The 27,500-nt window shown below is 42.3% G+C and overlaps 10 non-coding genes across 10 annotated transcripts in view; 5 read left to right on the forward strand and 5 right to left on the reverse strand.

The window, feature by feature from the left end:
* The first annotated feature begins 11,516 nt into the window (after window positions 1-11,516).
* trnae-uuc (transfer RNA glutamic acid (anticodon UUC)) lies at window positions 11,517-11,588 on the forward strand. The gene has a single exon. It is a non-coding gene; the product is annotated as a tRNA-Glu (tRNA).
* A 260-nt stretch (window positions 11,589-11,848) lies between these two features.
* Window positions 11,849-11,921, reverse strand: trnae-cuc (transfer RNA glutamic acid (anticodon CUC)). Its single transcript has one exon. It is a non-coding gene; the product is annotated as a tRNA-Glu (tRNA).
* Window positions 11,922-13,097: 1,176 nt separating this feature from the next.
* Window positions 13,098-13,169, forward strand: trnae-uuc (transfer RNA glutamic acid (anticodon UUC)). The gene has a single exon. It is a non-coding gene; the product is annotated as a tRNA-Glu (tRNA).
* A 9,516-nt stretch (window positions 13,170-22,685) lies between these two features.
* Window positions 22,686-22,757, reverse strand: trnae-cuc (transfer RNA glutamic acid (anticodon CUC)). The gene has a single exon. It is a non-coding gene; the product is annotated as a tRNA-Glu (tRNA).
* A 630-nt stretch (window positions 22,758-23,387) lies between these two features.
* trnar-acg (transfer RNA arginine (anticodon ACG)) lies at window positions 23,388-23,460 on the forward strand. The gene has a single exon. It is a non-coding gene; the product is annotated as a tRNA-Arg (tRNA).
* An 810-nt stretch (window positions 23,461-24,270) lies between these two features.
* trnae-cuc (transfer RNA glutamic acid (anticodon CUC)) lies at window positions 24,271-24,342 on the reverse strand. The gene has a single exon. It is a non-coding gene; the product is annotated as a tRNA-Glu (tRNA).
* A 628-nt stretch (window positions 24,343-24,970) lies between these two features.
* Window positions 24,971-25,043, forward strand: trnar-acg (transfer RNA arginine (anticodon ACG)). Its single transcript has one exon. It is a non-coding gene; the product is annotated as a tRNA-Arg (tRNA).
* An 810-nt stretch (window positions 25,044-25,853) lies between these two features.
* trnae-cuc (transfer RNA glutamic acid (anticodon CUC)) lies at window positions 25,854-25,925 on the reverse strand. The gene has a single exon. It is a non-coding gene; the product is annotated as a tRNA-Glu (tRNA).
* A 630-nt stretch (window positions 25,926-26,555) lies between these two features.
* On the forward strand, window positions 26,556-26,628 carry trnar-acg (transfer RNA arginine (anticodon ACG)). The gene has a single exon. It is a non-coding gene; the product is annotated as a tRNA-Arg (tRNA).
* Window positions 26,629-27,438: 810 nt separating this feature from the next.
* Window positions 27,439-27,500, reverse strand: part of trnae-cuc (transfer RNA glutamic acid (anticodon CUC)) — a 72-nt gene continuing 10 nt past the window's right edge. The window contains exon 1 of the tRNA in view: window positions 27,439-27,500. This exon is cut by the window's right edge and continues 10 nt beyond it. This is a non-coding gene — a tRNA (tRNA-Glu).

Genomic DNA, 27,500 nt, shown 5'->3' on the forward strand with positions numbered 1-27,500 from the left:
ACACAGAAATAGATGTAACTGCACACTGCATCAGTCAGATCATCAATGTTGTTGGATGAGTCTTGAAAAACAGACCAATCGGTACAGTCAAAACAGCCCTGTAGGGCCAAAGCGCTCTCCTCGTTCCACACCTGTACCACACGTACCTGCACTTTGTCTCTATGTAGCACAGGTCTGTATGTGGGCAAAAGATGCACCACATTATGGTCAGATAATCCTATAGAAGGACCTGCAACAGACTTGTAGGCTCCCTTGATAGAGCCATAGCAGAGATCCAATAGTCTGTTCCCCCGAGTGGGACAGGTGACATACTGTGTGAAACAGCTCAGCGACTTTTTACAGTTGACATGATTAAAAACACCAAGAAAGAAGCACGGTGCATCAGGAGAGATAGATTGTAGTTTTTGAGCTACTGAAAAAATGACATCAGAAGCGGATTTTATATCTGCTCTTGGGTGGATGTACACTACTGTCAAAAATATATGGGGAAATTCCCTAGGCAGATAGAATGGTCTAACAGACACCGACAACAGCTCTATGTCCGGTAAACAAATCCGTTCGCGCACAGTGGCGCCATTGCACCACTTTGGATTGATGTACAGGCAAACACCTCCGCCGTGACGCTTCCCCGTCGTCTCCGGGTCACGGTCCAAACGGATCGGGACCCCATAACCTTCAATATTCACGGACGAATATTGAAGATTGTGAGGAATACAGCTCAGAAGGGTATTGAGAGTTCCTAGACTGAGAAGGGTATTCCTGCACAACCGGAGGCTGCAGTTTCAGGACCCCAGTTCTAAGACCCCAGTTCTAGGACCCTAGTTTTTTGTGACAGCACCACCTACCGAATTGAATCACCAAAACACTAATTTAAGATGGACGATGGACACTGATCAGACTGTAAGTACCGATATTCAATCAAGTTTTATTTTATAATGTTTAAACGAAAAACAAAATGTACTAAAGTGAGCTGCTAACTATGAATTAAGAATAAATTCACACGAATTAAGAATTTGTGTGCTAGTTTTATTAGTTACTATGATGTTCTTGATCGTGGCGTGGCCATGATTTATTAAATCCTTTTTGATTTTTAATGACTATAATACATCTAGCCAGCACATTATTAAACTTAAAAAGATGACAAATGCATATTGGTGTAAGGGTGTGTGATTTACCTGTAGCTTACTGTATTAGTGGGGAAACTTCCTGAATAATCATTGTTTTACCATAGTTAAGAATAAAATATTCTTACATAACTGCTCTGACTGCCTGGTTGCACTACAATATCAGCCTGTCTAAATGATGCATAATGTTTGACAAGTTCAACCTTTTATACTTTGGCTACGTTCTTATAGTCTGTACTTTTGCTGCGAAGGATTAAAAAGATTAAAATGAATCATTTAATTAAAATAATAATAATAATTCTGTATGAATCTTGCACAATTTTTTTTTTATTATCCTTGGAGCTGGACTGAAAAGACTGGGCATAATATTGCAGTGATTAATACATGCATATTTAGCTACTTCAAACAAATACTATTATATTCCATTCTGCATATCATGTAGATTTCATAATGTAACCGAGATGGCAATGGCTTTTGACATGTAGCCTATGTTACCTTTTTTTTTTTGCTTTTAGGGATTGCCACGCCATCACTGTGAAAATGACTGCAGGATTGCCATGTTAATTTTAGAGTCTCAGTGTTTTTTTGTTGTTTTTTTTTATTTTATTTTTTTTGTTTTATATAAGTATATGCTTATATAGTATCTGTCAATGTCACACATCTTTCAGATGGACATGGCTTTCATTAGAAAGTGGTGGTGTCTTCTTTTGATGGAGCGCTTCCAAATAGAAGGGTATTATAACAATATATATTTGTATTTTCAACACTTGCTGGTTTTTATAAATTGTGCAGTATTTTATTGAATATATGTTATCATCTACAGTTCATTTTGTGTCATGGCTTATTTATCAAAACTACCATGTTCACCAGATTAGTATAATGACTTTCAGTCATCATCCATTTAGCTAAGTAAGAAATGTTTACAATAGTTGCCTCACACTGTATGCAGCTTCAACTGTATAGTACCATGGTCTCAATTGGTGGGTATTGCTCTTATATACTACAAATTTGGAGTTTGGAATTAGACATGAGTAACATTAATATTCTGTTTGGCTTTCTCTCTCTATAACTCCAACAGTGCACAAGTGTTAAATCATATATATATATCTTTTTGGTGCTGTTGTTATTGCAAAAATGACATAAATATATATTCTTCAAACATTCTTGAGTCTTGTCTTGCCTCTGTACAATCTTTAAAATATCTGACTGTAATTTAGTGACTGCATATACTGATTCCATCATTATTTTACCTGATAATGAATTAATTAGTTAAAGTTAAGGAGGTTAATCAATATACAGTATAATTTAAGAAACTAAGATTTTTAAGGTACTCAACTTTTTTTAAAAGATTGATATACATTTTAAAATTTTATTTTGCGTAAATTAATGTGCTTAAATTTAAAATTGTGACTCAAAGCAGGTATTACACACTTTGTAATTAACCTCTGATGCATTTTGAATTAAAAAAAAAATCACATAAAATATACTCCTGAGATTAAATATCTTTATTCTATGTAGGCTACTAACTAAACCACATGGGTCATAGAACTGAGGTCCTGAAACTGCAGCACACCGCTATATCATCCAGTTCTGTAGGTGGTGCTGTCACAAAAAACGAGGGTCCTAGAATTGCGGTCCTGAAACTGGGGTCCTGAAACTGCAGCCTCCGGTTGTACAGGAATATACTACTGCCTAGACTTGCGGGCAGATTAAATTTGCTGCCGCTAGGGTGCTTCTAGATTTCTAGGCTACATACACACAGGTTGCTACTGAGAATCACACTTAGATCGTTCACGCGAACCTTCTAGCAAACGTCACCTTTTCCACCATATAAGTTAAAACGACAGATCATTTGACAAGGCTATTCATTCTGTAAAAATATATTTATATTTTTGAGAACTGGAGTATGGTGTTTCCTATGAGGTTTTTGCCTATTTGTATTTCAGATTAGGCTACATCACAGTCACTGCGTAACGTTAGCCTACATGTGACTAACGTTTTATAAACATGCAATATCGTTGACGGAAAAAAAAGTCTAATATGTAGGCTAAATGACACACTTTAAGCAGAACATCTCAAATGGAGAATGAGAAAGCGCAGCTTACTTGTTTATTGGTGTTTTCAGACCATCTGCGCATGAGAAAGAGAGCTTGCATGCATATGGTTGCCAGATTGGACATGTTTAAGTATAACACTGGATATCATACGGGTTTTTTTTCACAGAAAAGCTCTGTTTGGGGGATTCAAATACTGAAATCTGGCAACCGCACGAACGCGAGCTCTTTCTCGTGCACGGACGATCTGAAAACACCAATAAACAAGTAAGCTGCATTTTATCAATCTTCATTTGAGATGTTTTGCTTAAAGTGTGTCATTGAGTTGGTCTGTGTTCTGTCAGGACGGTCAGGACTCACGAGACGCTTCACTGACCTGCTTTGAGCTGTGAGCTGCTGAAATAAGCCAATCAGAGCAGAGCTCAACATTAATATGCATGACTCTTCCAAATAAGGCAAAAACAGAGCATTACATCCTAGGGACAATTTATAGGGTTGTAAATGGACCTTTAAAACTGTATCTGGACAAGTTTTGCCCTTAAATAAACCACATACCCTCTATGTAGATATCAGAGAACAATTTAACATATTGTTTCAAATCATTCTAGGGCACCTTTAATGGCAGGATTTGCTAAAAGATTTGTAAATTGTTCGTTTCTGTTATTATGTCGGTGCCACAGCCTTAGTGTTAGGTAATGTATAGGTAACGTTAAGTTGAATTATGATGCTGACGTGCAAAATTTAAACAATTACAAGTATTTAATGTGCAAAAACAACAAGTCAAACATGATTATTTGTATTAAATTTATTAAACTATATGATTGGTCTCCTCATTTGTTAGTTCCTTTGAATAAAAGCGTCTGCTAAATGATCAAATGTAAAAAAGGACGATTCTTATTGTTTATGTAACTATGTAATTTGGTAACTAAGTTAAACCCTAAAGCTCATGGTTTGCATAGATAACGTTATACAATGATTGTGTGTGACAACGTGAAAGCTGTGTGAAACTGACAAAAAGCAAAAGTTACAATAAATGTAATGTGATTTGTTTACCGGTATGTTCCTTTTGTGATCATTAATAGTCTATTTTGTGCCAATTCACTTTAAAAGAGTTTTTTTAGTGAACTTGAGTTTGCAAATTGCTTTAATGTAGTTAAAATATAGCTAAAATATAAAACTTCTATAATTTGCATTCATGTATGAATTTAAATGATGTACAATATTAAAATTTAGTAATAGAAAGTTACTGTATAAGAATAGATTGTTATACTGGACAACATTATATTGAAACGTGTTTCTAATTTTCATGTATGTAAATGGGGTGGTCAAGAAGATTTTCTTTTTCTTCCACAAAAAGATCTTTATGAAAACATTTGAAGACCACGCAAGAAGAACACAGGTTCAACCACAGACTGTTTCATCCTATGAGGACTGTGTCACGTCACAAACAAGGGAAAATGGTGCGAGGACTCATGTGCAGGAGAAAGATGATTTATTTACAAAAACAAAACATAAAACTCAAATCAACAACCCACGAGGGGGAAAAACACATAATAGACTAATAAAATATAAACTTAAACAAACCAACAGAATCAAGGGGAGGCCGGAAGACGCAGACATTACACAAGAATCCAACACAGACTGACAAACACAAGGAGCTTATAAAGGGAAGAAATCAAGAGGGAACAGGTGGGAGAAATCAACACTAATCATATAACAAGGGGGAGGGATCAGACAATGACAGAAGCACAAAGGCCATACTGACAAAACCCACATGTGCACACAAGACAGGACAGGCATGTGACAGACTGGTTCAGTTCTGAATGGGAAGTGTTGAAGAAGTATGTAATGTGAGTTGTAAGACCTTAACTAATGTTAACAAATTAGACTTTATTGTAATGTATTAACTAATATGAATTAACAATGAGCAATACATTATTACAGTATTTATTAAAACTTTGTTCATTCTTAACAATTAGTTCACCCAAAAATGTAAGTTCTTAAAATGACCCTCATGTTGTTCCAAACCCATAAGACAACAAATAAAGCTTAAATATGTGTACTATAATTACTATGTGAAATAAGTACTAATAAACAGTTAATATAGTAATTGATATAGATACTGATATAGTTATCCATATTTATAACTTTATTGACTAAAATAACCAGCTCATGGCAGACAACTTGCGACCATGAGTGACCTGAGTGATGCGATGTAGGAGTAGCATAAGCTTCGATGTCTCTCTGGCCAACAAAATCAAGCTCTTCTCTTTTATCGAATCCTCTTTAAATTCAAATTCGTGACCAGTGTTTTGTTTTCCTCTATTCTCTGCATATCCGCATTCATCAATACATCATGCTTCAGGTCAGAGGTCATTCTTTTGGCGTAAGTAGGTTGACTGCCGGAAGATAGATATTTTAGTCTATAAAGTCAAAAATATGGATATTTTTCTAATAAAAATGCATAACATCAGAAGGCTTTTATTTAAAAAAAAATAAAATGTCCTGATAATTTACTCACCCCCATGTCATCCAAGATGTTCATGTCTTTCTTTCTCCAGTTGAAAAGAAAATAAGTTTTTTGAAGAAAATATTCCAGGATTTTTCATCATATAATGGTTTTCAGTTGCAACCAGAATACTGAAGGTCCAAATCAATGCAGTTCCACCTTCGTGTTTACAAAGCGCTCATGTGAAGACTAATACAAATGCCCTTTAGCACAAAAAAAAGGTAAAACAACGATTTTGAAGTTGAAAATTGAGTGTTTTTGCTAAAGGGCATTAGTATTAGTCTTAATTAAACTCGAGACTTCTGCCTATGTCTGTGACCATTTACATGTGATTGTCATCCTTGGCACCTGCGCAAGTTGAACAATTAAGGTTGAAAAGTATATTGTTTTTTTTTTTTTAAATGACTGATCGTTTGACCAGATAAGACCTGATTCCTTATCTGGGATCACGCAGAGGCTATGAAGTCCACCGAAGCCCTTTGAAACGGCGTTGATTTGGACCTTCAACATTTTGGTTGCAACTGAAAAGCATTAAATGATGAACAATCCTGGAATGTTTTCTTCAAGAAACTTTATTTCTATTCCACTGAAGAAATAAAGACATGAACATCTTGTATGAGATGGGGGTGAGTAAATTATCAGTCAATTTTCATTTTGGGGTGAACTAATCTGTTAATTATCTTTAATTGATGGCCATTTCACTGTGTTCAATGTATTTTGTTGTTGTTTTTTGGAAAAAAAAGATTTTGCTATCTTGATAGAGTTTGCTATCAAGTTGGAATTGTAAATTATTAACAAATTAAATTAACAAAATTGTTATTTTAACAGTTTCCATCACAAATTTGTGTATGTCATTGATTGAAATCATATATGTTTAGTATATGCAGAAATGTTGTAATATTGACTGAAATCATGTATGATTATTATATGTAGTTTATATGTATATTATATAAACTTGAAAAGCTAATACACCATTTCCCTATTAAAAAAATATGAAATCTGTATAAAAAGCATATAAACAAATGACACAAAATGTAAATAAATCCTATATGACTTTAATTTGACTAGCATATGATTCAGTATAAAAACTTTATATGATTTGTATATGAATATCAGGTATTTTCTATAGCATATACCATTGCATACTGTTTACATGTAAAACTCATGTAAGATTTTTGCAGTATTCATACATGACCCAAAAATTCCCTACAAGTTTTCTGTGTGCTTTTTAGTATGAAATGGGCCATAAATGGTATGATTTTGTGTATGACATATATATGGGACTTACATTAAACATGGATAATTCTGACTGATTTAAGTACTTCATGATTTTAGTAAATCATGCCTTTCATTGCAAAGACACTTGAGCGAGTTGTGTTCAATTAACTCTCTATGTTTCTCTACCTGTCCACTTGATCCTATACCCACTCACCTCCTTCAGGCCATTTCTTCTTCAATCACTCCTGCACTCACTCACACTGTCAACACTTCTCTTCACATGGGAACCTTTCCCACAGCATTTAAGCAGGCTCGGGTAACCCCACTGCTTAAGAAACCCTCTCTGAATCCAGCACTTTTAGAAAACTACCGACCAGTATCCCTTCTGCCTTTCATTGCAAAGACCCTTGAGCAAGTTGTGTTCAATCAACTCTCTATGTTTCTTGAACAGGACAACCTCCTAGACAACGACCAATCCGGCTCCAAAAGCGGCAATTCGACTGAGACTGCCTTGCTCTCGGTAACTGAGGCACTGAGACTGGCAAAAGCAGCTTCCAAATCCTCAGTGCTCATTCTGCTGGATCTGTCTGCTGCTTTTGACACAGTTAACCACCAGATCCTCCTGTCAACACTTAAGAAGACGGGGATCTCAGGAACTGCTCTCCAGTGGTTCGGGTCTTACCTCTCTGGTAGGTCCTACAGGGTGTCATGGAGAGGTGAAGTGTCTAAGTCACATCATCTAGCTACTGGGGTTCCCCAGGGCTCAGTGCTTCTCTTCTCCATCTACATGTCATCATTAGGTTCTGTCATTCAGAAACACAGCTTCACCTATCACTGCTATGCTGATGACACTCAACTCTACTTCTCATTTCAACCAGATGATCCTACAGTCAGTGTTCGTATCGCTGCCTGTCTGACAGACATTTCTGACTGGATGAAGGAGCATCACCTTACACTCAATCTTTCAAAGACAGAATTACTTGTTTTCTCAACCAACCCAGCACTTCATCAAAATTTCTCCATTCAGCTTGGTTCATCGACCATAACTCCATCAAGGACAGCCAGGAACCTTGGAGTTGTGATTGATGACCAGTTAAACTTCACTGACCACATTACTGCAACAGCCCGGTCCTGCAGATTTGCTTTATACAACATTAGAAAGATTAGACCCTTCCTATCAGGACAGGCTGCACAACTCCTGGTTCAAGCTCTTGTTCTCTCCAGACTGGACTATTGTAATGCTCTTCTGGCTGGGCTTCCAGCATGCACTATCAAACCCTTGCAGCTGATCCAGAATGCAGCGGCGAGAGTGGTCTTTAATGAGCTGAAGAGAGCGCATGTTACGCCTCTCTTCATCAAAATGCACTGGTTGCCAATGGCTGCTCGCATCAAATTCAAGGCACTAGTTCTCGCCTACAAAACAACCACTGGCTCTGCACCAATATACCTAAACTCACTTGTTCAGACTTATACACCCTCCAGAAGCTTGCGTTCTGCGAGTGAGCGGCGCCTCGTGGTTCCATCCCAAAGAGGCATGAAATCGCACTCTCACGGACATTTTCCTGGACCGTTCCCACCCGGTGGAATGACCTGCCGATCTCAATTTGTGCTGCCGAGTCTGTAGCCATGTTTAAAAAACATCTTAAGACACATCTTTTCCAATTGCACCTGACCAATACAGAATAGCACTTACTGGTCACCACAGCAATGACCAAAAACCACACTCCTGGATCATATCTACGTCTCTCATCCGGATTTGTGCCTTCAGGCGGGTGTGTTACATAGTTATTATAGCTATCATAATCCGGTGTACTGTATTTTGCGTACGTGAGTTTTTGTTGTAGATGGCTATTGCTGCGCGTTTAGCTAGAATGCCATACACTGCATCTGCATTAACGACAACAGTTGGGGCAACAGCCTTAGTCCTAATGGGTTGTTATCATGGCTATCAAAATCCAGTGTTCTGTATTTTTCGTACGTGAGTTTTTGTTGTAGGTGGCTATTGTAGATGGCTATATAAAAAAAAGAAAAAAATGGTGTACTGTGCTAATTAATTGAGACTTCTTACAGCTCTTACAGGTTGTTGGCCTTGTTTGTTTTGTTGCTTCTATTGCTCTCCCCTTTTTTGTAAGTCGCTTTGGATAAAAGCGTTTGCTAAATGTTAAATGTTCTTGAACAGAATAACCTCCTGGACAACAACCAACCCGGCTTCAAAAACGGCCACTCGACTGAGACTGAGACTTCCCCTGAAGCTCTGAGAATGGCAAAAGCAGCTTCCAAATCCTCAGTACTCATCTCGCTGGATCTGTCTGCTGCTTTTGACACAGTTAACCACCAGATCCTCCTGTCAACACTTAAGAAGATGGGTATCTCAGGAACTGCTCTCCAGTGGTTCAGGTCTTACCTTTCCGGTAGGTCCTACAGGGTGTCATGGAGAGGTGAAGTGTCTAAGTCACATCATCACATCAGAGAGTGCATCTTGAGCAACGCTGAAGTGATGCAGCAGACCTCCCTCCAGTTACCTGAGGTCAATGCAGCTACACTTATACAGTGGTGAGTGATTTCTGCATTTTAGATACTTATGTTTGCTCTGTTGTAATTAATGCATCAAGAAAATTACACAGAATCGTTACACTCCTATTTAACACTCATGTTTTCACCTTGCCTCCAAACACAGCTGGGATGGCCAAAATCAGATCTGGGCCACCAATACCTCTGATGATACTGCCACCATCACTTGCAAAAAGAGACCACGAAGTGGGGAGAAGTGAAAGGTGGAAGACAAGACTAAACTGCACCACACTATTTGCACTAATTACCTGATGTAACTATATTGTAATATACAATATATATATATTATATTTTAAATATAATTTTTATTTTTTTGGCTAATGTTCAAATATTGCACAAATGTTTGTTTTAGTTTACTAAATTGCACTGCTGTTTTAAAACATTTTATTGACTTTTGAGAATCTATGCAAATAAAAAGGGTTTTTTGTCTTTGCCCTCACATTATTGTCACTGTGCTTATTTATACACAATATTTGTACCTGTAAATATTTCCAAATGATATAAATCTCCTTTACTATTTTTTTAATCAATTTAACACATCCTTGCTGAATAAAATGATTTAATTATTTCAAAAAAAGAAAGAAAAAAAATTACTGACCCCAAATTACTGACCAGTATTGTATATTGTTGTTACAAAAGATTTCTATTTTTAAAACATTTGCTTTTTTTTTTTTTCTTTTATTCATCAAAGTATTATAAAAAAAAGTATCACAGGTTATGAAAAAATATGAAGCAGCAGAACTGTTTCCAACTTTGAAAATGAATAATCATTTTAGAATGATTTCTGAAGGATCATGTGACATGGGACTGGAGAAATGATCCTGAAAATGTATCATTGCATCACAGAAATAAATGATCATTTAAAGTATAATGAATTGAAAACCAATTTTTTTAAATTGTGATAATATATCACAATATTAACATTTTTTTTCTGTATTTTTGATCAAATAAATGCAGGCTTGATGAGCAGGAGAAACTTCTTTCAAAAACATTACAAATAGTAATGTGTCCAAACTTTGGGTCTGTGCTGTATATATTATGATTGATTTCTATACTACACACAGACAAAATAAGGCAGACAATATATTTTAGATCCTGTACTGTAATAAAAACTGTCAATTAGCATTGCATCATTCAGATACTTTATGAGAATGCCTGAATGGAGCTGCATGCCTTTATCCATATTAGGGATTTCCTGGAGCGTCACAAATTAGTACATCTACGAGTCCGTTTTGGGCTTTGTGCAAGACAGCGCCCTCTAGGGTCCAGTATGAACGAAACATATTTAACATGAGAGTGTTTGCATTGCAGGGTGCCCAAATTACAGTGCGGGTGGCGAATTTGCGTTTTATCAAAGTGCGGGGGGCAATGTCAACGACACACGTTTACACCTGTTGCGTTATACGGACGCATTCAGCGAAAGTCATCGCCCGTCTGAGCGGGGTGCGAACGTGCATCGCTGTGCCTCTTCTGGTAATTCTAGCAACATGAACAGGCGCCATATTTGGTGCAATGGATAAAGGGTCTGACTACGAAGCAGAAGATTCTTTGTTCGACTCCTGGCGGGCTCAATCTGCCATTTTTGCTTCGCTGTCAGCCTACAGCAGTTTTATTAGCTTGTTTTATTAGCCCATAGTTTTTGACTATTGGTATTAGAAAGGTTAGTTTTTTTTCTTGTAAACTGACAGTCCAACCATAGGCCGTTTTGTCAGATAGCGCCTACCATACAATACCGTGCGTTTTTTCAAATGCATCGCATAAGCACTGTCACGGGGACCTTGCTTTAATGACCAGTTTATAGTATCTTTTTATGCGATCACAAGAATGGGAGAGAGCTGCACCCCCTGGGAGAGACAAATGACAGCTCCCTCCATCGAGTCTGGTACAAGTGAATTCAGTAAACAATCCCTTCGGAACATTGCCATATTCTTAAAGGCGACGGTCACACACTGAATGCCAAAGGGCCTAACATAACCCTGCCCTTGTACTGGCCACACGCATGAAAAATTGCACACAATCCTGACCGGCGCTTGCAGGCTTTCCCATATGGTCTAGCGGTCAGGATTCCTGGTTTTCACCTAGGCGCCCCGGGTTCGACTCCCGGTATGGGAAGTTTGGCTTGCCTTTGCTCCCTTTATCGAACAGCCAGCGCTTCTGTCTGCTCCTGAATCGCTTTTAGCCAGCAGTGGAGCTGCAGCAACCTGATAGGTTGAGGTTCTTCTCTTCCCCTGCATACCTTCGATAGCTCAGCTGGTAGAGTGGAGGACTGTAGGTGGAATGTTGGCAATCCTTAGGTCGCTGGTTCGACTCTGGCTCGAAGAGCTTTTCACACGCAAACATTTTCTTGGCTGCGCTGGAGGGCAAAAGGAGCGTTCCCTGACCGGGAATCGAACCCGGGGCCGCGGCGGTGAGAGCGCCGAATCCTAACCACTAGACCACCAGGGAAGGGCTGTTCAGCCTGTCTCCTCAAGCCTGCCTGTGGGCCTCTACCAGATTTTGCTGCAATTTCTCAAGCAAAACCGCTAAGGCTAGCCTTTTCCTCTTGGAGAGGAGAGAGTCTCTGACCCTGGATCACAGTTCTTCCACTGAGAAACTGTCACATGCTCTGTGAGAACATCCTAACAACATCGCAACTTGCAATTCAATCAAAGCAGCTTGCAAAAGACAACAAGGAGAGCCCAGCCGTGCTCTCAGTGCCAAGAGGTGCCTGACTCACTCCGCTTTTTGTTTTCAGCCCTTCTTCTGCAGAGCATCTGGCGAAGGAGCTTCAGGTTGACAGAGCGCATAGCACAGAGTGTCGTCGTCTCTGAGGTATGCCTGGCTTTTTGAGCGGCCAGCCTTGCACTGTTTTAAAGTAATTTGCTACCCAGCTACGTTAGCCACGCCAGGAAGACAGAGATCCCTAACATGTGACGCCTCCGTCTTCAAGCTTTTCATAGCAGACCCCTCATCGGAGCGCTTCCTTACGTTGGCTCCAGGCCTGTTAATGGCATGAGAAAAAGTTGATGTTGCGACAGGCCCCGCTCCAGGCAAACACCACCAAGATGCGTGTAAACACCAGGGCGCCTGACCGGTGGGCCAGTGGCGCAATGGATAACACGTTTGACTACGGATCAGAAGATTCTAGGTTCGACTCCTGGCTGGCTCTATCTGCCTCTTTTGCTTTGCTGTCAGCCTACAGCAGTTTTATTAGCTTGTTTTATTAGCCCATAGTTTTTGACTATTGGTATTGGAATGGTTAGTTTTTTTTCTTGTAAACTGACAGTCCAACCATAGGCCGTTTTGTCAGCTAGATAGCACCTACCATACAATACCGTGCGTGCTTTCAAATGCATCGCATAAGCACTGTCACGGGGACCTTGCTTTAATGACCAGTTTATAGTATCTTTTTATGCGAACACAAGAATGGGAGAGAGCTGCACCCCCTGGGAGAGACAAATGACATCTCCCTCCATCGAGTCTGGTACAAGTGAATTCAGTAAACAATCCCTTCGGAACATTGCCATATTCTTAAAGGCGACGGTCACACACTGAATGCCAAAGGGCCTAACATAACCCTGCCCTTGTACTGGCCACACGCATGAAAAATGGCACACAAGCCTCACCGGCGTTTGCGGGCTTTCCCATATGGTCTAGCGGTCAGGATTCCTGGTTTTCACCCAGGCGGCCCGGGTTCGACTCCCGGTATGGGAAGTTTGGCTTGTCTTTGCTCCCCTTATCGAACAGCCAGCGTTTCTGTCTATTCCTGAATCGCTTTTAGCCAGCAGTGGAGCTGCAGCAACCTGATAGGTTGAGGTTCTTCTCTTTCACTGCATACCTTCGATGGCGGTACCTGACAACCACAAGTCTGTAAAATCAATCCAATAGCATGCCGAGTTCAATCTTTCAAAAACCAATTAAATTGCGAACTCCATTTTTGCCCGTCCAATGAAATGGCAAGGTCCATTTTTCATACTCCAATCACCGCGCGTAGTCCATCTTTGAGCATTCCATCCAATCTCCGCGTTACGAACTCCATCTTTGCTTGTCCAATGAAATGGCGAGGTTCATTTTTCATACTCCAATCACCGCGCGTAGTCCATCTTTGAGCATTCCATCCAATCTCCGCGTTACGAACTCCATCTTTGCTTGTCCAATGAAATGGCGAGGTTCATTTTTCGTTACTCCATTCACCGCACGAGAGTCGATGAGCACATTCGATACGCTTTCGCTTGTTTATTCCGCTCAGGTATGCTAATCATATTTTCTTAATGAAATACTAGTGTAGCCTATGTCTTCCGTTTGTTTATTAGCTAAATTAAATTAAACGGGCATAAAATGTAACAGTTTACCCTCCTATTGTGTATGTTTCGGTCGAATTCGGTTCTTAGCCCAAGTGTAACATAACATTACGCATATTTTCCTAATGAAATATTATTGTAGCCTATATCTTCCGTTTGTTTTTTAGCTAAATTAAATTAAACGGGCATTACATGTAACAATTTACCCTCCTATTGTGTATGTTTCGGTCGAATTCGGATCTTAGCCCAAGTGTAACATTACGCCTATTTGAGTTCAGGCACATACATGCCCATTTATCAGATGGACAAAGTTAAAATAGCACAATATGTTTAATATGAGTATTTGTTTAAGTCAGAATAATCCATACATTATTCATTTTTGTTGTTGTTGTTGTTGTTGTTGTTTTACTCAAAAACCCAGATCAACAAAGCATACAGGCCATAAATAGAAGTTTCAAAACTTGTACTGTTGGTTACAAAAAATAAATCACAACATTAGGTGATTATATATGTATTATTATGTATTTATAATCTGCTATAATGTGGCAGTCATTTTGAACCAGAAACACAAAACTAGCTCAAATGAAATGAACACAAAAGGAGTAAAGGAAGTAAAAGATTAGTTTCCCCCTAAAACAAAATCTGTCATCATTTATTTTCCATCAAGCTGTTCCAAACCTGTATGAGTTATTTTGAAGAATGAAGACCGTTAATAATCCTCATTGACTTCCATAGTATTTTTTTGTTTTGTTTTTCCTACTATGGCAGTCAATAGGGACCGTCAACTGTCTGGTTACCAATGTGCTTCAAAAGAAACTCATACAGGTTTGGAACAACTTGAGGGAGAGTAAATTATGACATAATTTTAATTTTAGGGGGAACTATCCCTTTAATGCTATATTTCTGGGCTACAATGGCAGTTGGTATTCTATTCTATTAAATTCTTGTTCTATATTGTTTAGGCAACAACATGGCTTCAACTAAGTCACACAAAGGCATGAGCGATGCTGACTGGCTTGCGCGTCTGGAGAGTTTTGCCCGAACTGGAGTTTGGCCATCCAGGGAGGGAAATAGACCTTCTCCCCGACAAAAAAGATGGCATGAGTTATATCAGAAGGTAAATTATGCAGCTAGATTCATGAGCAAACTAATAAACTTGTGTGATAATACATTGTGCTATTTTTTTTATATGTATTAATAAGTAATTATTTACAATGTAAATACAATGTAATATGGTTATAATTATGATGACATGGGTGTCTTGAAATAATGTGTACAACAGTGTCACAGCTATACTTTATATTTATGTTCATAGATAGAAAAGTGCCCTCTGCAAATGAGGGGGCAGACCACCCTTATGAAGGAAGCACAAAAGTGTATTTGTGGATTTCACAAGGTAACTCCAATTAGCCTAGTTCAAGTTGCATAAATAGATGTGTTTGCAATATCAATTTGTCTTTATGTCTAAAGTCATATTATGAATACTGTATAATATTATGTCCCTGGTATATCTTATAAGCATGTATCACAGGTTCATCCACCAGTCACAGTGGAGGCATCACAGAGCACCCCTGCCCAAAGTACACCCTCCAGTGATGTGACACGTCCTGCAAAGATGGCCAAACTGACATTGTCAATGGTAAGCAGACCTTACTGCAGACATTGAAATATCTCAAACTTTTCCTATAGTGTTACAGGTTTTGTTATCACTAACTATGACAAACCTTTTCAGTTTGAAAAGTCAAGGTTTGGAGGCTCACATGTGGCAGCAGCCAAACCTAATTTGAACATTCAGAGGAAAACATCTCAGGTTAATATGAAAGAATTAGTTAGACATCACTTTATCACTACATAATTTTGTTTAATAAAAAAACATTTTGCGATCCCCTTAATAGATTATTCATAATGTTTGACTCCACAGACCAGTTCAGCCGCAGCTTCATGCCCACCCTCTCATCCTTGTCCTCCTCCTCCTCCTCCTCCTCCTCCTTCTCCTCCATCCCCCAAACCCCATCGGCCTGTCATTCAGTCCTCCTCATCCTTCTTCCTTCCTCCAGCTCAGAGATCACAACGGATCAAAGAAACAGCAACACCATCAACTAATTCTGAGTCTGCTGTTGTGAGGGGCCCAGTAAGATGTCATTCAAAATACAAACATGCCTTCATCATTTAATGCTCTCTTACGCCTGCTTCACACATACTCCGACTGCAGTTCATATGCAGTGCGTGCTGCAGTACGTATGCGATGCAGGAGCAGTGCCTGCTATTGTGCTTTCACATATGCCACGTTTGCAGTGCGCAACTTAACCGCAGTTGAGTACTACAAACACAGCATTTATTCATAATTTTTTATTTCAAATCCAAAAGTTGTTAATGACTATGGCTTGTCAGCATTGCAATTCTCTTTGTATACACTCTTTTATAGATGTCATGTTTAAACGCACAACATTTAAACGTTATATTAAATTAATTACTTTATATTTATATAGCCTAGAACTTTATATTTATATATTATATTGCTTACACAAGTGGCAAAACATAGGCTATAGCTTATATAATGACAAACATTTTAAATTAGAACTTACAATAGACAAAAAAAGTCGTCTCTCGTTATTTCTTTCATTTTTAAATCTTTTAAAAAAATTTTTTTTTACAAGAAATCCTGCAGGTCATAAAGAACTTTGTTTTTCCACCTCCAAGAAAGGACGAGTGCTCTCCATTATGTCTCTTTGTTTACCTAAATGCCAGGTAAGGGACATTTTCCTTGCTTTACCCGAGGCAAAAGGCCATGTGTTGACTTTGAAACAGAGTAGACTTTAAGTCCACCGCATCAATGCATGTTTATTTTAGTGCGAACAATGCACTGACCATTAATTCAGCGCGTGCAGCAAAAAAATAGTGAACGCTCTAACCGGTTAACATGGGTACGGAAACAAATACGCACTGCAAACAGAGTATGTGTGAAACAGGCATTATTTAAGGCAGGTTAGGGCTACCCTAACCCTAGGCCTAGCCTAACCCTTATTTAAACCAGTGTTTTTGATAATATCAGCAGGTCTCATCTCAGCCAGAAGACCCTGCAGATCTCCCACTACTGTGGCCACAGACAATGCCACAGCAGGACCAGAAGTGGGTGTCGGAAGCACTTTTTAGGGTTAACGCAAAAGGAAAGCAGGAGCTGCGTGAAAACCTTCAGTTGTGGTATGACCCCCCACCACCAGCCCTGTTGTACCACCAAGCCCCAACACCTGATAGATTTTTTTCACAGCGACTCTTGCTCTGGATGCCGTATAGGCTATGGAAGGTACGACTCCAGTGTACTAACCCTGCCTGTGCCAGTTATCAGCTGTGTGGTGGTGGTCTGCACAGGAGGGTACGACAGGTGTTAGATATTGACAGATACTACAACCTGGTGACAGAGACCCTGATCTGTACCAGGTGTAGAACCAGCTACCTGTCCTGGAGTCATGCTGTGCTGCAGCAATTGGACCTGGCCCATCGATCTGAATTTAGAATCATTCTCACACGCAAGTAATTACTTTGCAGTCATATGTGCTCATATGCTACCTTTGATAAATATATACTACTATAATTAGATACTTGATAATAAGATACTTGAATGATTACTTTTTTCCAAGGTATGCCTGTGACATTCGAGTTATTCGTTTGTTGCGTGAGAGGGGCATGGGAAATGGCCCAGTGAGGATCATCGGCCAGCTGAAGGAGAACCACACTGAGGAGTGGTTACAACGTGTGTCTCGGTACACATCGATGTGTGTGGCCTTTTTGGATAATCCTGGCCTGCTTCCACTGCACTTTCAGGAGCCGCCACCACTTGTTCCAGTACCTAGCTACAAATGGCTTCTCACTGTTTACAGTCAGGACATCCTCAACAGGCTCGATCACATCAAGGCCAGCATTACATCCACATATGGATCGATTTTAAAAATGGACTCAACTAAGAAGGTCAGAGGAGCTGCTTTAATGACTGTACCGTTATCTATAATGTATTGTTAGACCAAAAGAGCTTTATTTGTAAATTTTACTCATTCAATGTATGTTGTATTATTTACTATGTTTATTGTTTCTTTCAGATCACGAAGAAGTTGAGTGGGCCTGCGAAAGGCACAGCACAGTGGCTTACCTCAGTTGGCAATGAGGTAGGTCAGGTGCTGATGAGTGTCCTGACTGCGAATGAAGGAGCTGGGTTAGACCTCATGGCTGCAGGACTCGTGGAGAGATACCAGAGAGCTGGTGTTGATCCTCCCACTATCTTATATGTGGACTGTGACTGTTGCAAGGAAGTGGGAGAGACTAAACTGAAGAGGAGGTTCAGTGGCTGGCCCAATATCATCATCCGCCTAGACATTTGGCATTTTATGCGGCGTCTGGCAGTAGGGTGCACAACTGATGCCCACCAGTTGTATCCTACTTTTATGTCTAGGTTGTCGTCATGTATTTTTGAGTGGGATGCAGGGGATCTCACTCTGCTGAGAAGGGCAAAGAAGGAGCAACTCACCCAACAGGGCTGGCCTGCAATGACGGAGGCAGAGATTGACCGTCATATAAGCAAAGATGAGCTGGCCCAACACTGCAGGAGAAGAACACGAGGAGAGGAAACAACTATGCGCCTCCTTGATATGCTCATCAGAGAGCTCATGGGTGGCAAGGGGAATGACGCCCTTGGTGTTCCTCTCCTTGACAGTGTAAGGATGCAGCACATCTGGCAAGTCCAGAGGCGGCACATTACCTGTATTCAGGACCCTCCAGATGTGCCCCTCTACACGGAAACTGGAACCATAAACAAGGGCGGGATTGTTCTAAAGACATATAGGTGTGCCAGAGGCTCCACTTCCCTGGAATCATTTCACTGCCACCTAAACAGATTTATTCCAGGTTTGTCATGACAGAATAGACCATATCTTGCCACTAATTCCTGTTTATTTATATACTTGCAGTAAACCAATTGCATTTTCTCTTTTGTAGTTTCTTAAAACAATGTTTGGCTTTCTATTTCTTATTCTAGGGAATAGCGCAAACAGCCTGAACTTCCAGATTTACCTCCTGGAAGGTTTGTTACGCTGGAATCAGGACCGGGCTGCAGCTGCTGTTGCAGGTGGAGGTGGAGGTTCAACCCTGCGTACTTACACAGGGGAGCTGGTTTACTCTGTCAACGAGAACTACAATAAGTTGTATGGCAGGAAATTGGTCACTAGCTTCACTCCACCTGCAGTTTACACAGGTAAACATATTTTGATCAATGCAGTTCACTAGGTAGCATGTTTTTGTTAAAACTGCAAGTGATTTTGGTCAATAATGTCATTTTGACAGATCAGAGAAAAATTATACTATCAGAATTTTTGCATACTGGACTCTTTGTTGTAGGTTTCAGGGAAAATAAATGACATACTAGAATATAGAGTAATTCTGTCTTTTTACAATGTCCTCTGAGTTACATATTTTTTGTTTATGCAGAAGCTGAATATTTATTTAAAAATATTTACTACATTTCAGAATAAACCTTTCTGATTCATTTCCTTTAAAATGTTTTCTGTTACAAATATTTCCTCAGGGGAGCTCATTGGAGTGCAGTACTTGTTGAGGCAGAATAGTCAGCCCCAGGAGGACATGTGCCCTACCTCTGATAGGACCTCTCAGTTGCTGGAGGAGATAAATGTGGAGGAGCAAGTGGAAGAGGATGAGGGTTTCATTGATTTGTTGGGAGAGGAAGCCACAGTGGCAAATCTTGTGGCATCAGATGACTTGTTCCTTTCAAGTCCACCAGTTCTACCCACTGCACCTCTGCCCTGTGTCCAAGCTCCACCCGCTGCACCTCTGCCCTGTGTCCAAGCTCCACTCGCTGCCCCTCTGCCCTGTGTCCAAGCTCCACCCACTGCACCTCTGCCCTATGTCCAAGCTCCACCCGCTGCACCTCTGCCCTATGTCCAAGCTCCACCCGCTGCACCTCTGCCCTATGTACAAGCTCCACCCACTGCACCTCTGCCCTTGGTCCAAGCTTCACCTGCTGCACTTCTGCCCTATGTCCAAGCTCCACCCACTGCACCTCTGCCCTTGGTACAAGCTCCACCCGCTGCACCTCTGCCCTTGGTCCAAGCTTCACCTGCTGCACTTCTGCCCTATGTCCAAGCTCCACCCACTGCACCTCTGCCCTTGGTACAAGCTCCACCCGCTGCACCTCTGCCCTTGGTCCAAGCCTCACCTGCTGCACTTCTGCCCTATGTCCAAGCTCCACCCACTGCACCTCTGCCCTGTGTCCAAGCTCCACCCGCTGCACCTCTGCCCTGTGTCCAAGCTCCACCCGCTGCACCTCTGCCCTGTGTCCAAGCTCCACCCGCTGCACCTCTGCCCTGTGTCCAAGCTCCACCCGCTGCACCTCTGCCCTGTGTCCAGACTCCACCCGCTGCACCTCTGCCCTGTGTCCAAGCTCCACCTGCTGCCCCTCTGCCCTGTGTCCAAGCTCCTCCCGCTGCCCCTCTGCCCTTGGTCCAAGCTTCACCTGCTGCACTTCTGCCCTTGGTCCAAGCTTCACCTGCTGCACTTCTGCCCTATGTCCCAGCTCCACCCGCTGCACCTCTGCCCTGTCTCCAGACTCCATCAGCTGCACCTCTGCCCTCAGCAATGGTAAAATTTCCTTTTCTAGACAAATTGTTACTCATTTAGTCATTCACCCTCAAGCAGCAAATTCACAAACTCACAAATTTCACAAAGCATGTAATTACCTAACCAACAGTTATATTTTTTTAGGCTGTTGACGAGCACTGTATTCCTGGAATGGACCGGGTGGATGAGTTGGCGGAGTATCTGGTAGAGCTGCGCACACAGACGGGCCTCACACTTACTAACCAACAAGCTGCGATCATTGTGGGTTTGTGGCAGAACCTGGACCAATTTGATAAAGACAAGGTCATGTATGCTGCTCGTTATCAAGACAGGCTGCTTACAGGACGTTTTAGGTCCCCTAAAAAGAAAGCTGTCTTCACTCCTGGCGTCGAAAGCACAAAGAGGTGTGTTTTGGGTTCTAGCGGTTCTCCAGCACAGTGGCCTAAGTGCTGTCGCCTTGTTGAATTAATCTTCATAAGGCTATGTAACATCCACCGAAGCCCCAAAAAACAGCGGACAGAATCTCTGTCCAGATGGGATCTCATTCTTCGAGATTATAGAAAAATTCGGCAGCTAATCTTGAGCAATGGAACTGTAATGAGCGAAACAACCCTTCAGCTAGTGGAGGTTAACCAAAGGACCCTTACAACGTGGCACAATGAACGTTTAAAGGGTCAGGAGGTCTCAGTGCTGTTGCAAGGGTTGAAGCTTCCAGAGGCACGTCCAGTGGCATTGGATGCTCTGCCTCCAGCACGAGTGCAGCCTGTTGTGCCTCCACAATATAGCCACCAGCTGCATCACTACCAGATGCCACCAGACACAGCTGGACAGGCAAAGACGAAGTTCAGGAAAATCCAGCCCTCATCAACCTGCACATCTGCCACACCAACTGCCACGTTCCACCAGCCAAGGACAATTTTTCCAAAGCCGACAGCAACACACCCATTGTTTCCTGACACACCCACTGCCCCTGTTGGGTCTCAGATGCTACTGTTGCCCTGCCCAGCCCCATGTTCAGCCATTAACCCTGGAGCAATTTCCTCTGACCCACCTGCAAAAGACACAGCCACCCCAACCAAGCGGTCATACAATCGCTCTGTAAAATCAAATACGTGCAGAAAGTGTGGCCAATTTCGCACACAAGAAACTGGCCATAGCCAGTACAAAGGCAAAATATTTTGCCCAAATAAAGAAACAGTCACTAAGCAGCAGTGGTTACAGAATATGAGAAAATAACACACTTGTTTCTGTGATACATTCTGTTCTTTATCTTCCAGCCATATTTAATGCTAAAGTATTATACTGTGCACTTGTTTTTAAATTGTATGATTATTATTATTATTAAAGTTTTATGTGTAGAGGAAACAATATTAAGTATGTGTATATGTGAGTATGTATAACGATATGTATACATACACTATAATATATAAATATATAATAACTATTTAACATATTATATACTATTATAAAAAACTATTATATATTTTTATTTATATGTGCAAGTACAGTACATATACCTATATATTTTTTATATACCTATATATTTAATTAACAATAGCCTATTTTTTTGTTGTTTATAAAATTATTTTGCTATTATATATTTTTATTTATATATGCAAGTACAGTACATATAAACGTCTTTTTATATACCTATATATTTAATTAACAATAGCCTATTATTTTGTTGTTCCATGCTGTGAATTCAGTACTTTTCCAGATTTTTGTAAATATGTATATAGTAAATAAATCTAGTTCTCCAAGAAGACTGGTGGTTTGTGTTTATTTGTTTTATTGCATGTAATGACAATCAGTGTCAAGTAACAGGGGGTTAGATGCAGTAATAAGGTGGTTATTTTGTTCCTACTGACATGGGAAATGATAAATGTAGCATTAATAAATGAATTTGGACAAATTACCATCTTAGTATTATGGATAAAATGTTATAATGAATTACAACGGAGAAATCTAACTTAGAAACAAACCTATTGATAAAATCAATATACGCATTACATTCAAAATCAAACTTGGAAACGAAAATTGATAGAATCAAATACACGCATTAAATCGTGACGGAAGCTGGATTCGAACCTATGACTTCCTGAATTTCTTCCCTTTTTTCTTCCCCTTTCTCCCCCTTCTTCCCCTTCTTATACGGACTATTCTTCCCCAGCTTTGGCGGAGCTGGTAGCGCGGAGGACTGTAGGTGGAACGTTTGCAATCCTTAGGTCGCTGGTTCGACTCCGGCTCGAAGGAGGTCACTTTTCACACTCAAACATTTTCTTGGCCGCGCTGGAGGGCAAAAGGAACGTTCCCTGGCCGGGAATCGAACCCGGGACACGGCGGTGAGAGCGCCGAATCCTAACCACTAGACCACCATGGAAGGGCTGTTCAGCCTGTCTCCTCAAGCCTGCCTGTGGGCCTCTACCAGATTTTGCTGCAATTTCTCAAGCAAAACCGCTAAGGCTAGCCTTTTCCTCTTGGAGAGGAGAGAGTCTCTGACCCTGGATCACAGTTCTTCCACTGAGAAACTGTCACATGCTCTGTGAGAACATCCTAACAACATCGCAACTTGCAATTCAATCAAAGCAGCTTGCAAAAGACAACAAGGAGAGCCCAGCCGTGCTCTCAGTGCCAAGAGGTGCCTGACTCACTCCGCTTTTTGTTTTCAGCCCTTCTTCTGCAGAGCATCTGGCGAAGGAGCTCCAGGTTGACAGAGCGCATAGCACAGAGTGTCGTCGTCTCTGAGGTATGCCTGGCTTTTTGAGCGGCCAGCCTTGCACTGTTTTAAAGTAATTTGCTACCCAGCTACGTTAGCCACGCCAGGAAGACAGAGATCCCTAACATGTGACGCCTCCGTCTTCAAGCTTTTCATAGCAGACCCCTCATCGGAGCGCTTCCTTACGTTGGCTCCAGGCCTGTTAATGGCATGAGAAAAAGTTGATGTTGCGACAGGCCCCGCTCCAGGCAAACACCACCAAGATGTGTATAAACACCAGGGCACGTGACCGGTGAGCCAGTGGCGCAATGGATAACGTGTCTGACTACGGATCAGAAGATTCTAGGTTCGACTCCTGGCTGGCTCGATCTGCCTCTTTTGCTTCGCTGTCAGCCTACAGCAGTTTTATTAGCTTGTTTTATTAGCCCATAGTTTTTGACTATTGGTATTGGAATGGTTAGTTTTTTTTCTTGTAAACTGACAGTCCAACCATAAGCAGTTTTGTCAGCTAGATAGCGCCTACCATACAATACCGTGCGTGTTTTCAAATGCATCGCATAAGCACTGTCACGGGGACCTTGCTTTAATGACCAGTTTATAGTATCTTTTTATGCGAACACAAGAATGGGAGAGAGCTGCACCCCCTGGGAGAGACAAATGACAGCTCCCTCCATCGAGTCTGGTACAAGTGAATTCAGTAAACAATCCCTTCGGAACATTGCCATATTCTTAAAGGCGACGGTCACACACTGAATGCCAAAGGGCCTAACATAACCCTGCCCTTGTACTGGCCACACGCATGAAAAATGGCACACAAGCCTGACCGGCGTTTGCGGGCTTTCCCATATGGTCTAGCGGACAGGATTCCTGGTTTTCACCCAGGCGGCACGGGTTCGACTCCCGGTATGGGAAGTTTGGCTTGTCTTTGCTCCCCTTATCGAACAGCCAGCGTTTCTGTCTATTCCTGAATCGCTTTTAGCCAGCAGTGGAGCTGCAGCAACCTGATAGGTTGAGGTTCTTCTCTTTCCCTGCATACTTTCGATAGCTCAGCTGGTAGCGCGGAGGACTGTAGGTGGAACGTTGGCAATCCTTAGGTCGCTGGTTCGACTCCGGCTCGAAGGAGGTCACTTTTCACACTCAAACATTTTCCTGGCCGCGCTGGAGGGCAAAAGGAACGTTCCCTGACCGGGAATCGAACCCTGGCCGCGGCGGTGAGAGCGCCGAATCCTAACCACTAGACCACCAGGGAAGGGCTGTTCAGCCTGTCTCCTCAAGCCTGCCTGTGGGCCTCTACCAGATTTTGCTGCAATTTCTCAAGCAAAACCGCTAAGGCTAGCCTTTTCCTCTTGGAGAGGAGAGTCTCTGACCCTGGATCACAGTTCTTCCACTGAGAAACTGTCACATGCTCAGTGAGAACATCCTAACAACACCGCAACTTGCAATTCAATCAAAGCAGCTTGCAAAAGACAACAAGGAGAGCCCAGCCGTGCTCTCAGTGCCAAGAGGTGCCTGACTCACTCCGCTTTTTGTTTTCAGCCCTTCTTCTGCAGAGCATCTGGCGAAGGAGCTCGAGGTTGACAGAGCGCATAGCACAGAGTGTCGCCGTCTCTGAGGTATGCCTGGCTTTTTGAGCGGCCAGCCTTGCACTGTTTTAAAGTAATTTGCTACCCAGCTACGTTAGCCACGCCAGGAAGACAGAGATCCCTAACATGTGACGCCTCCGTCTTCAAGCTTTTCATAGCAGACCCCTCATCGGAGCGCTTCCTTACGTTGGCTCCAGGCCTGTTAATGGCATGAGAAAAAGTTGATGTTGCGACAGGCCCCGCTCCAGGCGAACACCACCAAGATGCGTGTAAACACCAGGGCGCCTGACCGGTGGGCCAGTGGCGCAATGGAGAACGCGTCTGACTACGGATCAGAAGATTCTAGGTTCGACTCCTGGCTGGCTCGATCTGCCTGTTTTGCTTCGCTGTCAGCCTACAGCAGTTTTATTAGCTTGTTTTATTAGCCCATAGTTTTTGACTATTGGTATTGGAATGGTTAGTTTTTTTTCTTGTAAACTGACAGTCCAACCATAAGCAGTTTTGTCAGCTAGATAGCGCCTACCATACAATACCGTGCGTGTTTTCAAATGCATCGCATAAGCACTGTCACGGGGACCTTGCTTTAATGACCAGTTTATAGTATCTTTTTATGCGAACACAAGAATGGGAGAGAGCTGCACCCCCTGGGAGAGACAAATGACAGCTCCCTCCATCGAGTCTGGTACAAGTGAATTCAGTAAACAATCCCTTCGGAACATTGCCATATTCTTAAAGGCGACGGTCACACACTGAATGCCAAAGGGCCTAACATAACCCTGCCCTTGTACTGGCCACACGCATGAAAAATGGCACACAAGCCTGACCGGCGTTTGCGGGCTTTCCCATATGGTCTAGCGGACAGGATTCCTGGTTTTCACCCAGGCAGCACGGGTTAGACTCCCGGTATGGGAAGTTTGGCTTGTCTTTGCTCCCCTTATCGAACAGCCAGCGTTTCTGTCTATTCCTGAATCGCTTTTAGCCAGCAGTGGAGCTGCAGCAACCTGATAGGTTGAGGTTCTTCTCTTTCCCTGCATACCTTTGATAGCTCAGCTGGTAGCGCGGAGGACTGTAGGTGGAACGTTGGCAATCCTTAGGTCGCTGGTTCGACTCCGGCTCGAAGGAGGTCACTTTTCACACTCAAACATTTTCTTGGCCGCGCTGGAGGGCAAAAGGAACGTTCCCTGACCGGGAATCGAACCCTGGCCGCGGCGGTGAGAGCGCCGAATCCTAACCACTAGACCACCAGGGAAGGGCTGTTCAGCCTGTCTCCTCAAGCCTGCCTGTGGGCCTCTACCAGATTTTGCTGCAATTTCTCAAGCAAAACCGCTAAGGCTAGCCTTTTCCTCTTGGAGAGGAGAGAGTCTCTGACCCTGGATCACAGTTCTTCCACTGAGAAACTGTCACATGCTCTGTGAGAACATCCTAACAACATCGCAACTTGCAATTCAATCAAAGCAGCTTGCAAAAGACAACAAGGAGAGCCCAGCCGTGCTCTCAGTGCCAAGAGGTGCCTGACTCACTCCGCTTTTTGTTTTCAGCCCTTCTTCTGCAGAGCATCTGGCGAAGGAGCTCCAGGTTGACTGAGCGCATAGCACAGAGTGTCGTCGTCTCTGAGGTATGCCTGGCTTTTTGAGCGGCCAGCCTTGCACTGTTTTAAAGTAATTTGCTACCCAGCTACGTTAGCCACGCCAGGAAGACAGAGATCCCTAACATGTGACGCCTCCGTCTTCAAGCTTTTCATAGCAGACCCCTCATCGGAGCGCTTCCTTACGTTGGCTCCAGGCCTGTTAATGGCATGAGAAAAAGTTGATGTTGCGACAGGCCCCGCTCCAGGCAAACACCACCAAGATGCGTGTAAACACCAGGGCACCTGACCGGTGGGCCAGTGGCGCAATGGATAACGCGTCTGACTACGGATCAGAAGATTCTAGGTTCGACTCCTGGCTGGCTCGATCTGCCTCTTTTGCTTCGCTGTCAGCCTACAGCAGTTTTATTAGCTTGTTTTATTAGCCCGTAGTTTTTGACTATTGGTATTGGAATGGTTAGTTTTTTTTCTTGTAAACTGACAGTCCAACCATAGGCCGTTTTGTCAGCTAGATAGCGCCTACCATACAATACCGTGCGTGTTTTCAAATGCATCGCATAAGCACTGTCACGGGGACCTTGCTTTAATGACCAGTTTATAGTATCTTTTTATGCGAACACAAGAATGGGAGAGAGCTGCACCCCCTGGGAGAGACAAATGACATCTCCCTCCATCGAGTCTGGTACAAGTGAATTCAGTAAACAATCCCTTCGGAACATTGCCATATTCTTAAAGGCGACGGTCACACACTGAATGCCAAAGGGCCTAACATAACCCTGCCCTTGTACTGGCCACACGCATGAAAAATGGCACACAAGCCTGACTGGCGTTTGCGGGCTTTCCCATATGGTCTAGCGGTCACGATTCCTGGTTTTCACCCAGGCGGCCCGGGTTCGACTCCCGGTATGGGAAGTTTGGCTTGTCTTTGCTCCCCTTATCGAACAGCCAGCGTTTCTGTCTATTCCTGAATTGCTTTTAGCCAGCAGTGGAGCTGCAGCAACCTGATAGGTTGAGGTTCTTCTCTTTCCCTGCATACCTTCGATAGCTCAGCTGGTAGAGCGGAGGACTGTAGGTGGAACGTTGGCAATCCTTAGGTCGCTGGTTCGACTCCGGCTCGAAGGAGGTCACTTTTCACACTCAAACATTTTCTTGACCGCGCTGGAGGGCAAAAGGAACGTTCCCTGACCGGGAATCGAACCCGGGCCGCGGCGGTGAGAGCGCCGAATCCTAACCACTAGA

This window comes from Pseudorasbora parva, chromosome 22 (genome assembly GCF_024679245.1).
Source record: "Pseudorasbora parva isolate DD20220531a chromosome 22, ASM2467924v1, whole genome shotgun sequence".
NCBI classification, from domain to species: Eukaryota; Metazoa; Chordata; class Actinopteri; order Cypriniformes; family Gobionidae; genus Pseudorasbora; species Pseudorasbora parva.